Genomic DNA, 15,528 nt, shown 5'->3' on the forward strand with positions numbered 1-15,528 from the left:
TGGAAGGAGGCAAGGGGTGAATTCTCATGAGAATTCTGATAAAGGGGCTCCTCCACCCCTCCCCCTCCCCCAATTAAAGTGAAGCTGTCCGAGCGCTGAGATGCAGAAACCACTTCCAAGCCAGGCATGACATCAACATTTCAGTGATAAGGGCTGGACAATGGGGTGTTAGACTAATAGAAAAACACCGCTGGATAAGGCCGGCTCCTGATATCCAGGCTGATGGGAAATACCATTGTCTGTCCGCTGTCAGCTGAGTCCCGGGGCGACAGGGATTCCAGCGGCCACAGGCAGCGGCCAGGGGGAGGGGCGGCCAGCGAGTCTGGGCTGGGTTGGGTAGGTTGCCCAGGGAGGGGCGGAGGACAGGGTGCAGGGGGGAGGGGAGAGTGCTCAGAGTGCAGGCGCTGGCTCTGGGACGCAGAGGGTGCACTGCGATTTCGGCAGCCACCGGGTGTGGCAAATAGAGGTAGACCATCCCTGCCCCTGCCAAGTCCTTTGGTTCAAGTGTTTCTGTCCCTCGCCTTGCGTGTGGTTCCTAGCAGCCTGCAACACCCAGGGGGAACCTGCCCTTCACAAGCCTTGAGCCCACACCAGCAAGGAAAACCGTCGGCTTAGGCCAATCTTTCGCTTTGAGCCCAAGCATGCCCACCTCAGCCCTGCCCCATTGCAGTTTACTTTCAATACTGTCTTATGTTGGTTTCAGGTGTACAGCTTAGTGATTAGACAATCCGATAGTAACCTGAAGCGTGTTGAATTAAGCTGGCTGGTGGTGGTCAGTTTTGAAGGAAAACAGCCCAGTTAGAGAAAGACGGTATAATTGGAAAGTTTATCATCTCTTTAGATCTTAGGGAATAGAATTCCTTGACAAGATACAAAGTTATTCTTCGTTTTGCACATTTGAAACCGTCTGTAGTTTGTTTGTTTGATTTTGAGTTGTTTGTTTTATTTGGCTTATTTGGAGAGAGAAAGTGGGTAAGACAATGGGACTGTTACAGTGTCAATGCCTGAACCGCTCCCAGGATCAGTCTGGCCCCTACAGCACCCCACCCAGTGTCAACAGCTGGGCCCACACAAGCCCACAGAGAAAGTATTGCCGGTTGGGAAGGGTGTATGCTCCCCTAACGCATCTGTGCAAGGGTCTGTCCACTCCCCCTGGTCCTTGGACAGTTGGCTTCCCTCAAAATGTGAAGTTTGGTACTATTTTAGAGCAGGGGGTTTCCCTGCTAGACCACTGCCTGTCTGGACCACCCACACTCCTATGACCAGCCCAGTAGCCTCTTGTGTTCCATTTCTGCACTTATGTTGGTGTCAGACCAGGAAAGGCAGCCTGGCTTCTTCCTAACCCCCACCCCATTTCGGCACCCTCCACAATATCCCAACTGTGTTCTCCACATGCCAAAAGCCTGTGAGCCATCCTCAACTCCCTCCAGCCTCACATCCAGTCAATTTCACATCCAAGTCCTCACAGCTGGTACAGGCCACCAGTGGGTCTCATCTGGGCTATTTCAATCACCTCATCTGGTCTTCGCTCCCAACTTGCCCAGCTCCAGTCCATCATTCACCTTGTTGCTTGAGTCACCTTTGCCTTTGAGCCCAACATCTGGAACACCGCTTTGATCACCTGAGATCCTAGATAATACTTTTCAGGCCCTGGCTAGTTTGCTCAGTGGATAGAGAACTGGTCCGGTGTACGGACACCCTGGGTTCAATCCCCAATCAGGGCACACATGAGAAGCCACCATCTGTTTCTCTTCCCCTCCCTCTCCCCCTTCTCTTCCTCCTCCCTTCTCGCAGCCAGTGGCTCGATGGGTTTGGGTGTTGGCCCCAGGTGGTGAGGATTGCTCGGACAATCCAAGCATCAGCCCTACTCAGGGATCCCAGTGGCGATGCAAGCGGGAGTCTGTCTATCTCCCTTCCTCTCACTTAAGAAATATAAAATAAAATAAAACTTTTCAAGGCCTCTTTATTGTTAGAGTCCAGACTCCATACAAAGCATTCACTCTACCTGCCTGTCCAGTCTTTTTTTCTACCTCCTTCCCCATAAAGCCCAAGTGAAAGAAACAAGACACCACTCAAGTCTCCAGACTTTTGCCCTCAGTGCTCCCTAGTTTGGAATGCCCTCAATGCCCTGACAATCACATTCTTAAATGTCATGTCCCCCTTATTGGTATTCCTTATCCCTTCTCCAGAAGAATTAGTCACTCCCAGTTCTGTTTCTACAGTTCTTGAAAAGTATCTACCCTCCCTTTTAAACCAGCTAGTATTATAATGATTGCATTGCCTCTCTTTTACCACAATCTTCTCAAGGCAACACGACGCCATCCGTCTTTCTATCTTTAGTGCCTAGCCCAACCTTGGCACATAGTTGGAACCTAAGAAATGTTTATTGAATTTGTTTAATTAAATTGAAGATATGTAGCCCCTGACCAGGTATGGTTTCCTATCAAAAAGAAAAAGAAAAAAAGTAGTTAGAGAACTGTTTACATAGAATCAAAGGTATGTTTCCAAATACCAAGACAAAGACGTTGCTTTTAAAATAATCTATCAGAGCCCTGACCGGTTGGCTCAGTGGTAGAGCATCGGCCTGGCGTGCAGGAGTCCCAGGTTCGATTCCCGGCCAGGGCACACAGGAGAAGCGCCCATCTGCTTCTCCACCCTTCCCCTTCTCCTTCCTCTCTGTCTCTCTCCTCCCCTCCTGTAGCCAAGGCTCCATTGGAGCAAAGTTAGCCGGGGCGCTGGGGATGGCACTATGGCCTCTACCTCAGGCGCTAGAATGGCTCCGGTTGCAGCAGAGCAATGCCCCAGATGGGCAGAGCATCACCCCCTGGTGGGCATGCGGGGTGGATCCCCGTCGGGCGCATGCGGGAGTCTGTCTGACTGCCTCCCCATTTCCAACTTCAGAAAAAATAAAAATAAAAAATAAATAAATAAAGTAATCTCTCAGTAGCAAGATGTTTAATCACTGAACATCTGCAAAACCAAAAGGACCCTCTCAGCCAAATAGAAGACACCCTGAGCCTTGGCCAGGTAGCTCAGTTGGTTAAAATATTATCCTGATAAGCCAAGTTTGTAGGTTCAATCTTCTGTCAGGGCACATACAAGAACCAACCAATGAATGCATAAATAAATGGAACAACAAATCAATGTTTCTCTCTCCCATTATTCCTCTCTCTTTAAAATCAATAAAAAATTAAAATTAAAAACAAATACTGAGGACACCCTCTTTTTCACCATCTGGTAATCACATTGCCAACATTTCAATCCTTGTCAAGCAGTTTAGGAGGCAAAATTATTGGTGTAAATGATGGGAACTGGCATTCCTTCTTCACTTAATCTGGACATTATAGATAGTAGGAATAGCTACAATTTACTTAGTATCATCTTCATGCCAGGTACAATATCTAATAACACCCCTACATGGTGGTTATGGTCACTCCCCCCCTCTTTTTTTTTTTACAAGAAATTGATGGCACTGGCCAGTTGGCCCAGCAGAAGAGCGTCAGCGTGTCGGCTACAACCAAAAAGAGTAGAGATTGAAATGAGTAGTGACTAAACCAGGTACCAGGATCTCACCTATCTTCCCCACCCTCCATCCAGTAAAGCCTGGGTTCGATTCCCGGTCAAGGCACCCAGGAAAGACAACCAGATGCTCTCTACCCCTTCTCTACCCCTTCTCTCTTTCTCTCTCTCTTCCCCTCCCACAGCCTTGGCTCAAATGGCTCAAGCAAGTTGACCTCAGGCACTAAGGATGGCTTCATGTACTTGCCTCAGGTGCTAAAATAGCTCCGCTGCGGAGCAACAGAGCAATGGCCTCAGATGGGCAGAACATCGCACAGTAGGGAGGATCCTGGTTGGGACACATGTAGGAGTCTTTCTGTCTCTCTGCCTCCCTGCCTCTCACTTAATAAAAAGAAGTAATAAAAAATAAAAATTTTAAAATTTTAAAGAAAGAAATTGATTAGCATATGGGTCCCACATTCAAGCATTTCATATCTACATGAATTTAAATAGGTTGAAAATAAACTTCTTCAATGAAGCCTTCCGTCAACCCCCTGATGGTTTAGGCACCCTCTTTTCTGCTCCATACAATGTACTCCTCAATAATTACTTTCTACATTTTTGTCTTCTCTTCTAGACAATCCCCATTTCAGATTCCATCAGAAAACACTTCAGTTAGCACCCACCACATGCTATGGGACTTGACGAGGTCTGGGACAACGTCATTATATTCATTATGATAATTTCAGCAGGTGACATCGTATCTGGGATACAAGATAGATAGATGAAGGGTGGGGAAGAGAGGTGAGATTTTGGTACCTGGTTTAGTCACTACTCGTTGCCAATCTCTACTCTTTTTGGCTGTGTTTTACTTGGTCCTATTGTCCACACTAGTCTGACTTCCCATGTATATTGAGAATTTATCTTTCTGCTTTGTTCAGTCTTCTCATTCTTTCCAGCTCTGTATCAGCTCCGCTGTCAATGGTCATGGCTAATTTTCATCACTACTCTCTCCTCCAAACATATTACTTATCCACCACACCAAGCTCCTAAGCATTTCTCAACTTTCCCTAAGTGCCCTAACCTTAACCTCTGGCAGACCACAGGACAGTGTCATACTGAATTCCTACTGTTCATGAATTCTGTCTGAGATTCCTTCTGCTGTCAAGTGAGGTTCAGAATAGGATGCTCTCACTAATGATTTCATGATATTAGTCAGGACTCAGAGTGTAGAGAACAAAAACCCAATCAAACAAACATAAGTGAGGAAAGGGGGAAATAAAATTGTAATTGGGTAATCTGAGCTATCATGACTTCAGGCAAAGCTGAAATGTCAAACATTACCAAGCTCTGTTTCTCTCTCTCTCTTTCACTCTAGCCAACCTTTACTTGCCTCATACAGTTGTCCTGATTCTCGCAGAAAACTCTCAGTGTGTTAAGAAACATGGCTATGGGGAATTCCCTCTGGGCCCATGTACTCACAGCTCATGATCCAAAAAGCTCTGGAGTCTATGTGTCAAGTTTCATGGAGTGATTCTGATTGGTTATACTCAGGTCACATGCCCACATCTGAGCCAAACACTATGGGGAGGGGAAGTAAATAATTAGAATTGGGCCAGCCTAGGTCATATGCCATCCCCAAGGCCTCTGTGTTTAATTGGAGGGTTATATTGTGTTTCATCGAATTAAAGTTTGCTGGCAGAAAAAACCTATCCCCTATAGTCTAATCCACACAGTTGACATCTCATGAGCACCCTTATAGAATAAAGTATTATATTAGGCTTAGTAAGACTTACCCTGGCCAAAAGGGTCTCAGAGTTCATAAGAGATTTTGCTGTATACATAAACATCTATAGCAGAATGTGGTTGGGCCCTAAAGGCACAGAGTGCTCACAGAGAGAAAGGAGGTATCTGAGGTGTTACCTGCGGAAACCAGTGCAGAAGAAGAATTCATAATTGGTGGTTAACTGGGTGGCGGTTAAGGGCGGGGGAACATCAACCCTGCTTACCCAGAGCCAGCTAGATGCCTGCACATGATGTCTGAATTCCTTCCAGGTATCCAGGATGCTATTTTCTTTCAGGTCCAATCTCCCATTCTTCTTGTGTTAACTGTTCTGTCCTGAATCACTCAGCTCATGTAAGACCCTTAATCCGGCCCTTTATAATCTGCCAGGCTGGTCCATCCGATGGCCACATAACTTTCCTGCTGCTGATTCCTGAGCTCCTTTAGGGAACATGGGAGGTGATGGTCTTTAGGTCAGATTTGGCTCTGTTCTAAGGGCATCATCTATCAAATTCTTTAGCTTCTCACCCCTGGACTTCTAACTGATCTTCAGTCAGTTGAAACCTGCTGCCTGTGGAAGCTCAGACCCCTGAATACCCTTTCTTTTTTCATTTCACCATGTCCTCCAACCCAGAACCCCATCCCAAGGTTGAACCTTTGTAAAAGAGAGAATGCGGATGCAGCTAGGTGGGTAGGAACAATGCTGCTCGGCGGCAGGGGCTCATCTGGTTAGAAGGGAAAACCTCAGCCAGCTAGGTAGATCGGCCTCTTGGGTTCAATCAGTTCATAACTTCAGTACATGTGTTTCGTGCTCCAGAAAATACATGTGCATTTTGTCCCCACAGTGGTTGGCATGTGAAAAGTTGTCAGTCATATAGTCATTTGCTCCATAAGAAGCACACAGTGGGCTTAAATATTTTTCTTTCTTAATGACTCTCTGAGTGAATTAACTTTTTCCTAATCGAGATGAAATGTGCATGAAAAAATTAAGCATTTTAAGGTGTATATGCAGTAACGTTTAGTACATTCACAATATTTTAAAGCAAAGACTATCAAGTTTCAAAATATTTCATGACTTTAAAAAGAAAATTCCATACTCATTAAGAAGTCTCTCTCCATGCCCCTTGTCTAAGCCTCCGGCAACTGCCAGCCGGCTTTCTGTCTCTATTCTGGATATTTCAAATAAATCGAATCATACAATTTGTGATCTTTTGTATCTGGCTTGTTCTACTTAACATGACATTTTCAAGGTTCATTCACATTGCATCATTTATAAACACTTTATCCCTGTTTATGATTGAATAATATTCAGTTGTATGGATAACCACATTTTGTTTATTTATTTGTTTGTTGGTGGACATTTAGGTTGTTCCCACCTTTTAGCCATTGTAAATAGTTCGGCTGTGAACATTTATCTGTAAGTATTAATTTGCATACCTTTTTTAAAAAAGTATTTGGGACATATACCTAAAAGTAGAAATTTTGGATCATGTAGTAATTCTATGTTTAATTTTTTTTTCAAGAAACACCAAACCAGTTTCCATAGCAGCTAAACTATTTTACATTCTCACAGTAACATACAATGAATTCAATTTCTCCACACTGTCTCCAACACTTGTCATTTTTAGACATATTTTTAGTAGCCATCATAGTGAGTATGAAGTGGTATCTCATTGTGGTTTTGATTTGCATTTTCTAAGGACTAAAGATGTAAAGCATCTTATCATGTGCTTATTGGCTTAATAAACCATTTGTTTATCTTCTTTGAAAAAATGTCTAGTCAAGTCTTTTGCACATTTTTAAGTTACATTTTTTTGTATTTTTGTTATTGAGCAGAAAGTATTTTTTAATTTTTTTAATATTTTATTTATTGATTTTTAGAGAGAGGGGGAGAGAGATAGAGAGAGAGAGAGAGAGAGAGAGAGAGAAGGGGGAGGAGCAGAAAGCATCAACTTCCATGTGTGCCTTGACCAGGCAAGCCCAAAGTTTCGAACCGGCAACCTCAGTGTTCCAGGTCGACGCTTTATCCCACTGCACCACCACAGGTCAGGCCAGAAAGAGTATTTTAATATATTTTGAATGTTAGATATTTATCAGATATATGATTTGCAAATATTTTCTACCATTCTGTAAATTGTAGTCTCTTTTCTAATGCATAAAAGTTTTTTATTTTGATGTCTTATTTATTTATTTATTTATTTATTTATTTTGGTGTCATATCTAAGAAAACATTGCCAAATCCAAATCATGATGATTTATTTCTCTCTTCTCTTCTAATAGTTTTATAATTTGAGCTCTTATACAAGGGTTGGCAAAAATAGGTGTAGCTAAAATACAAATAAATAACATAATAATAATAAATAATAATATAAGAATAAACACTGTGTTTCACATACTCACAACTGTAAACCTAATTTTATTCACCACTGTATAGGAGTCATTGATCCATTTTGAGTTAATTATTATACATGGTGTGAGGAAGGGATTTAATTTAATTCTCTGGCATGTAGCCAGCCAGTTGTCCCAGCACCACTTTTTGAGAGACTATTCTTTTCCCCCATTGAATGACCTTGACACCATTGTTGAAAATCAGTTGGCCATGAATGTCTGAGTTTATATCTGGTTTATTTTAGTTCAATTCTGTTTCGTTGGTCTGTATGTTTATCTTTATATTAGTACCACACTGCTTTGATTACGGGAGATTTGAAGCAAGTTTTAAAGTTGAAAAGTGTGAGGCCTTGGCCGGGTGGCTAAGTTGGTTAGAGCACCATCCCAATATACCAAGGTTGCAGGGATTGATCCCCAGTCAGAGCACATAGAAGAATAAACCAATGAATGTATAAATAAGTGGAACAACAAATTGGTGTTTCTCTATATATATCTTTCTCTAAAAACCAATAAATAAAATTTTAAAAAGTTATTTTGTTTCAACATTGTTTTGGCAAATTAACTCATTTTAATTACAGGAAATCTTCTGTGATTGGTGAGACTTACCAATGTCATCCCAGGAAGCAACTCTCTAGATGCCAGTTTAAGTCTTGCTTTGATTGCTTTTCTGCAAAATGGAGACAAGGAGGTTCAAACTTACATTTTCTTCTTTGAGTGGGATCTGAATCTTTCTTTTTCATGTGTGTGTGACAGAGACAGAGAGAGTGACAGATAGGGACAGACAGACAGGAAGGGAGAGAAATGAGAAGCATCAATTCTTCATTGTGTCACCTTAGTTGTTCATTAATTGCCTTGACTGGGGGGGGGTGCTACAGCAGAGGGAGTGACCCCTTGCTCAAGCCACCTTGGGCTCAAGTCAGCAACCTTAGGCTTCAAGCCAGTGACCTTTGGGCTTCAAGCCAAAAACCTTTGGGCTCAAGCCAGCGACCATGGGATCACGTCCATGATCCCATGCTCAAGCCAGCCACCCCAGGGTTTCGAACCTGGGTCCTCTACTTTCCAGTTTGACACTCTATCCACTGTGCCACCACCTGGTCAGGCTGGGACCTAAAGCTTTTTAATAAACTTACCCTGAAAAATGCTTGGAATCCTCAAATTGAGGTGTCAGAGAAATAACGATCAGATAGCTCCCCTTTCCACCTACCTCGTTTCTACCTGTTCCTCTCTGGACCATTAATAAAACTGTTGTTCCAACAACACTAAATTGGCAGAGGGGACAGAAATCTGGGCCAGAGAGAAAGCTAGAGATTGGGCCACCTTTTGTACTTCCTCTAACTGTCACTTAATTACACTTAATATTATCTTTTTTAATTTATTGGGATAATATTGGTTCACAAAACTATACAGGTTTCAAGCATATCAAACATCATATGCTTGATATTTTCTTGTACTTGACTAATAAATAAAGAGTGGAGGCTCATGTATTTTAAACAATGCACATTTTTTTTTATTCAAAAACATCTATAAGGAACTAGCATATATTAGGCATTATATTGGGTACTATGGTGATACAAAGATAAATTAGCTATGAATCCTACCCTCTAGTAATCAGTTTTACATTTTAAAAATATCAGGGGAATTTTAATTGTTTTGAAAGGTCTTACCTTTTTTTTTTTTTTTTTTTTTTTTTTACTGATTTGGGTATGGCTTTTAATCTTTTAAATTACTACTGCACATGTAAATGGCCTTACAAGAAATTGAAGGCCTGAGCATAAAAAGTTAACCACTTACATCCCTGAATGCCACCTTCCATGCTAAGTAATTTAGTAGTCTTCATTACATGGCTAAAATCAGGGTGTTCTTAATTTGATGTAATTTTATAGATTTTCCTGCAGAGATATAGTCCATGTTTGCTAGAATGCTATCATCTCAAAAGTCAATTTAGCCTGACCAGGCAGTGGCTCAGTGGATGGAGCATTGGACTGGGATGTGGAGGGCCCAGGTTCGAAACCTGGAAGTTGCCGTCTTGAGCGAGGGCTCATCTGGTTTGAGCAAAGCTCACCAGTTTGAGCTTAAAGTCACTGGCTTGAGCAAGGGGTCACTCAGTCTGCTGTAGCCTCCTGGTCAAGGCACATGTGAGAGAGTGATTGATGAGCAACTAGGGTGCCACATCAAAGAATTGGTGCTTCTCATCTCTTTCCCTTCCTGTCTGTCTGTTCTTATCTGTCCCTCTCTCTGTCTCTGCCACACACAAAAAGATAGTTTATATCTGTCTCGTCATTATTTCTACTTTAACTGCCCTGCATCTCATGTTCTAATGTTGGAACATGGGCAGATTGTCGGGAAGCCACTGAGGAGATGGTGGTGGCTTGCATAAGGGTGGGGAACCAGGTGACAGTCTGCACCTGGTGGGGGAGAGAGAGAAAGAGCCATCAAGTATGACTCTTGGATTTCTCTCCTGTAATACTATTTGGTTGGTCTTATTCAGTGAGCTCAGGAGCACAGAAAGGACCAGGTTTGGGGAGAAGAACAAGACGCCACTTTGTCCAACAGTGCCCAGCAGAGTTGTACAACACGGGAGTTCTAGAGAAGATCACAAGTTTAGTTTCAGACAAGTTAAGTCTGAGATGTGTTTGAAGCATCTAAATGACATCAATAAGAGGTCAGGGCTGGAAACACATGGGTGGTGGCAGAAAGAGTGGTTCTGGACAAGACCGCAAAGGGAGAAAGCAGAGTAGGAAGAGATCTAAACCTGAGCCTTGGGAAAGGCCAAGTTTCTAAGCTCTGGAGGGGAGATTTCCTGCAATGGACACTACAGAGTGGCCTGAGTAGTCAGAGAAAAACACGGACATGGGGAAGCATAGAAGCAAAAGCTTCAAGATGGAGGAGGGTACTGCCAAAATGTCAAATGCTGCTATGCACTCGGGATGGAGAGAGAAAATGCCCACCAGACACAGTGACATTGAGGTCATCGGTGACCTTAAGAGCTGTTTCAGGCTGTGATGAGAAGCAGCATAATTGAAGTGGACTGTGGAGCAAGGGAGGAAATGGGGAAAGGGGAGCAACTCATTTGAGAACTTTGGCTTTTAAACATAGTCTATTCCCAGTCCTTTGCCATCTTCACCGAGCCCTGTATGATTTTAAGTAATTCTCTCCACCAGTGTGGATCTGCTCTCCCCTCTCCTACAAAGAAGCCAGGGGAAGGAGCTATACTGTTTCCCTGACTGCATGGATCACCTATTGCAAAACAAAATCATCATATATAGTCTGAAACAGAAAACTGGGCACTGACAAGGACTAAAAATTATCGAAAGAGGGTTTGGTGATGTTATTTCTCTAGGGGCTCCCCATTTTCTTTGAGTTATCTGTTGATCATGTGCCATGTGCTTTCTCCACAATGTCTTATTCAATCTCAAGCAACTGCATGTTACGGAGGGGAAGCTGGAATAGCTAGCCACCCAATAACCCGTTCCGATGGGAGGAAGCGGGTCACCAGTGAGCTCTTAGACTGCATCTGGCCTTGGCTTCTCCTTATGGCAGGGCAGTCTCAAAGCACCCCAGACATGCAAATTTGTCTTCTTCCCAACCTCTCACACCACATTGCTGTGGTCCACTTACCTCCAAGTCCACCACAAGGGACCAGACCCTGAGCTCTCTCTCTTGGATGGAGCTTCGGTCCCTGTCACTCTACTTCCAGCTCTCCTGCCAAATAGCCTCTAACCAGACAATGTCTCTGTACCAACCCCCACCCCACCCGGTTGGCTCCCCAGACCCAGAGCACACATTTCACCCTCATATGGCCCCTCCTCATCAACAGCCCTGCCTCTGCCTCCCCAGCAGAGGAGCGCAGAGCATTCTAGGGAACAGAAGGCATGGAAGGGTAAGTGGGGAGTGAGTCTGTGTGAGGAAGGGTCAGGAAGAGGGGAGGGAAGGGGCAAGATAGGGACAAGGATAGACCTGATCCAAGAAACCCTGAGAGGCCATTAGGGCTGGGGGTGGGGTCCAGGCTTATGCAAAGGAAGAGGAAGGCCAGGCAAAACGGCTCCCTCACACCCACTGCCTGCTGGCTGGCCCCTGGGGGGAGGCAGCGCTGGGCTGGGAAGGGATGAGGAAGGCAGAGAGGAAGGGCAGCAGGAATAATTACTCGAGCTGGCAGCAGGCCCCAGCTAGAGGGTGACCCCTGGGACTCTGGGGTAGAAAAGAGTGAAGGTTCCTTTAATGGCCACAGGTGTTGGAGTAGAAAATTTTCCATGAAAAGGGGGCTGTTCCACATGATTAAAATAACCACTTGGGCCCTCTTGGCAAGCTCAGGCCTTGTTTTTTTCACACTTTGCAGTGTGTCCTTCAACTCCTTTTGGAGGCTGTTCCAAGGATAAATGGCAAGAGAAATTCCTTTTCTTTTCACACACGCTAATAAGGAAGGAGTGGGAGAAAGTGGCCCCCCAAGGGCAGGCTGGGGAGGCAGAGGCAGGGCTGTTGATGAGGAGGGGCCATATGAGGGTGAAATGTGTGCTCTGGGTCTGGGGAGCCAGCCGGGTGGGGTGGGGGTAGGTACAGAGACATTGTCTGGTTAGAGGCTATTTGGCAGGAGAGCTGGAAGTAGAGTGACAGGGACTGAAGCTCCATCCAAGAGAGAGAGCTCAGGGTCTGGTCCTTTGTGGTGGACTCGGAGGTAAGTGGACCACAGCAATGTGGTGTGAGAGGTTGCGAAGAAGACAAATTTGTACATCTGGGGTGCTTCAAGGCTGCCCTGCTGTAGGGAGAAGCCAAGGCCAGATGCAGTCTAAGAGCTCACTGGTGACCCGCTTCCTCCCATCGGAACGGGTTATTGGGTGGCTAGCTATTCCAGCCTCCCCTCCTTAACATGGGGTTGCTTGAGGGTTGAATAAGACATTGTGGAGAAAGCACATGGCACATGATCAACAGATAACATTAATGATGGTGATGATTGTCTCTTAGTTCCCATTCAACCCAAGACCTCAAGGATTCACGACCATTCTGGTCTTCAGCCCAGTCTTAGTTGCAGTTGATTTTCTTTGTTCCTTTAGTCCCCGGTCAGGTATTAGATATCACCTCCTCCCTCTTCACCATGGAAGGTCCATGTGGCTCTGAGGAATGAATGCAGAAGGTTACCCTCTTCCAATGCAGCAAAGTAGGATGGTTTGTTGCTGCTATTGGTGACATTATTATTACCGGGCAAAAGCCAACCGTGGCCTTTTCCAGCCGCCTTACTTTGTATAAAATGCCTTACAGCCCTGTGAGCGTGTCCCTCACTACCACAGGAAGACGCTGAGGACCCGCTGGGCCCTTCTGCCCCTGCTACTCCACATTCTTCATGGGCTCCCAGACCTTCTCGGGGGACGTCGGAGTAACTGGCCCCTTGACACCATGTGGCCTCCCTGACCTTCTCAGGCCTCACTGACCCTCCCGTCTGAACAGCACTTTACAGGCAGCTGTTTTTCAGGATGCGATCGGAGGGTCACCTACATTGCACTCCCCTGGGACACTGGAAAAGCATGTCCCTGAGCCCCTCTACCGTTCTGAACTAGAATCCCTAAGATAAGCCAGGGATCTGCATTTGTCATGATATCTACAGGGGAATCTTCAAAGGGACACGCAGCTTCACGCCTGATCATCTACTGTCTGACAGTGTCTGTGCCAAATTGGCAGGATGGGAACAATGCGGTGACTTTTGCATGGCCTGTGCTTTGCAGGGCTCAGTAAATGGCACATAGATGTATGGATAGATAGGCAGGTAGGTAGGTAGATGGTAGATAAATAGGAATATAGGAAGATAGGTAGGTAGGTAAGTTGATAGACAGCTAGACAGCAAAATCTTGTTACAGTTTTTGGTCATAGTTCTTCTGATATCTTGTGGAACTTGAAGTGTGGGATCAGTGGAGAAGAATATCACAAAAGACAGGGCTGGCCTGACCTGTGGTGGCGCAGTGGATAAAGCATTGACCTGGAAATGCTGAGGTTGCTGGTTCAAAACCCTGGGCTTGCCTGGTCAAGGCACATATGGGAGTTGATGCTTCCAGCTCCTCCCCCCTTCTCTCTGTCTCTCTCTCTCTCCTCTCTAAAAATGAAATAAATAAAATTTAAAAAAAAATACAGGGCTGAATCTATGAAACTGTCAAGAGCAAAGGCAGCAGGAGGGTTATGTTTGGATTTAGTAATCTGGCAGGATGAAGTTCCGCCCCTGACTGGCTGAGTGTGTTGGAGAGTTACTGAGTCTCCCAGACTGGTTTTCTCATCAGGAGAGAGGACATAACAGTCCCTGCTCTCAGGAGCACAGTGAGAGTGACTTCGATGCTGCAGGCATGCTAAGCGGGCTGTGTGATCCAGTTCCAGCCTCTGCATGCTGCCTTCTTCTGTCTCTCAGCCTGGCTTCCAGGGTTCCTTCCTGCATAGAGCCAGCTAGTGTCTGTTACACCCCAAAATAAACACTCTCCCCAATGTTAACCCCACAGCTGCCTCTCTCTCAAAGAGCTCGCTCTTTACATCTTCCTGGAGGGAGTGCTTCAGTGTCAGAACTGCCACCTCCACCCCTGATCTGTCCCGTTCCCTCAAGCCCTCCCCACATCTGTGGTCCTCCCAAAGCCACCTGTATTCCCTCCACTGGGGGTGGGTAAGTGTCCCAAAGTGTAAACCCTACCCTCAGAGTGCTGACAATCTAGTTGATGATGTGAAGCCAAGACACACACTGATTGGATAAGTATCTGATATGAAGCCATGAGCCACAACTCTGATGGCACTAGGAATCCAGAGAAGGGAGAGTCCTATGTAGGCTGGAGTGATCAGGGAAAGCTTCCTGGAGGAGGAGGGACCAGGGCAGAAGATTAAAGGCTGTGGGGGTGGGAAGGCCCTGGAGAAATGGAAAAAAGCTCTACTGATAAGGGGGTGGTGGGAAGGAGAGGGAGAGGAGGCCAGCTCAGCAGGTGCTGTAATTATGGAGGGCCTCAATTGGCAAAGCATGGGCCTTCAGATTGTGTGCTGGATGGGTGAGCCATGGCCTCTCTCCTACCTTGCTCAGACAAGCTGGCTGTCAGGCCTCCTGCAGGTCCCCGAGCTGTCCCATTGATTGGCCTGTGAAAGGCCACTCTGTAGGCTGGTTGCTGAGAGACGGCTCCAGAGGCCAGGGCTGGGATTAGTGAGTGGCCCTGTTTGCTCTTCTTTCTGGGAGGCAAGAGGACTTTGGTCTCAGCTTATCAAACTGCCCTGGGTTTGAAAGCCCAGGAATGCAGCCTTGGGCAAATGTGCAGGTTCACAGGACACCCATTAATCAAACAGTTCCCTTGCCTCCACCCCTAATAACCTGACACCCACAACACACACACACACACACACATACACACACACACTCAGTCACTCACTCACTTACTTTGACTGCACTTTTATACAGTCTTTTGGAGGTCCAAGCTTACCTGGCAGCTAAGCCAGGCTCCAGTACAAAAATTGCAGGACATCAGGCTGGTTTGGACACTATCTTTCCCTAGTTTGCTGTGGGCCTAGCAGAGGCAGCCTGAAGTTCAGCCAGGGCTCTCAAGTAGGTGAACGAGAAGGATCCCCTTGGACCATATGTTACCATCTCTCAGCTCCACCCCCTGCTCTCTACCCTATGGCCCCTGAGTTCAGGCACCCAGCACCTCTGGCCTAGATGCTTCCAGCAGTCCCTTCTGGACTCTGCCCAAGCCAGAGGACAGTCCTTGAAATGCCTCTCTACCTCACAGATAGGGTGGGATCCCTGAAATCCACATGTGATTCTGCCTTTCCCATCATAAAACTCAGCTCTACATTTCCACCCGCTCCCCTTGCCGTCGTCTCAGGGTCGGGTCCCAGTGATGCCCTGCACATCC

The 15,528-nt window shown here is 45.6% G+C and overlaps 1 long non-coding RNA gene across 1 annotated transcript; it reads right to left on the reverse strand.

The window, feature by feature from the left end:
- Nucleotides 1-5,515: 5,515 nt before the first annotated feature.
- Nucleotides 5,516-14,833, reverse strand: LOC136320231 (uncharacterized). Its single transcript, XR_010728280.1, has 3 exons — nt 14,697-14,833; nt 8,276-8,336; nt 5,516-5,722 (listed from the first exon to the last, which is right to left on the reverse strand). It is a non-coding gene; the product is annotated as an uncharacterized lncRNA (long non-coding RNA).
- Nucleotides 14,834-15,528: the final 695 nt, after the last annotated feature.

Source organism: Saccopteryx bilineata, chromosome 1, assembly GCF_036850765.1.
Source record: "Saccopteryx bilineata isolate mSacBil1 chromosome 1, mSacBil1_pri_phased_curated, whole genome shotgun sequence".
In the NCBI taxonomy this organism is placed as follows: Eukaryota; Metazoa; Chordata; class Mammalia; order Chiroptera; family Emballonuridae; genus Saccopteryx; species Saccopteryx bilineata.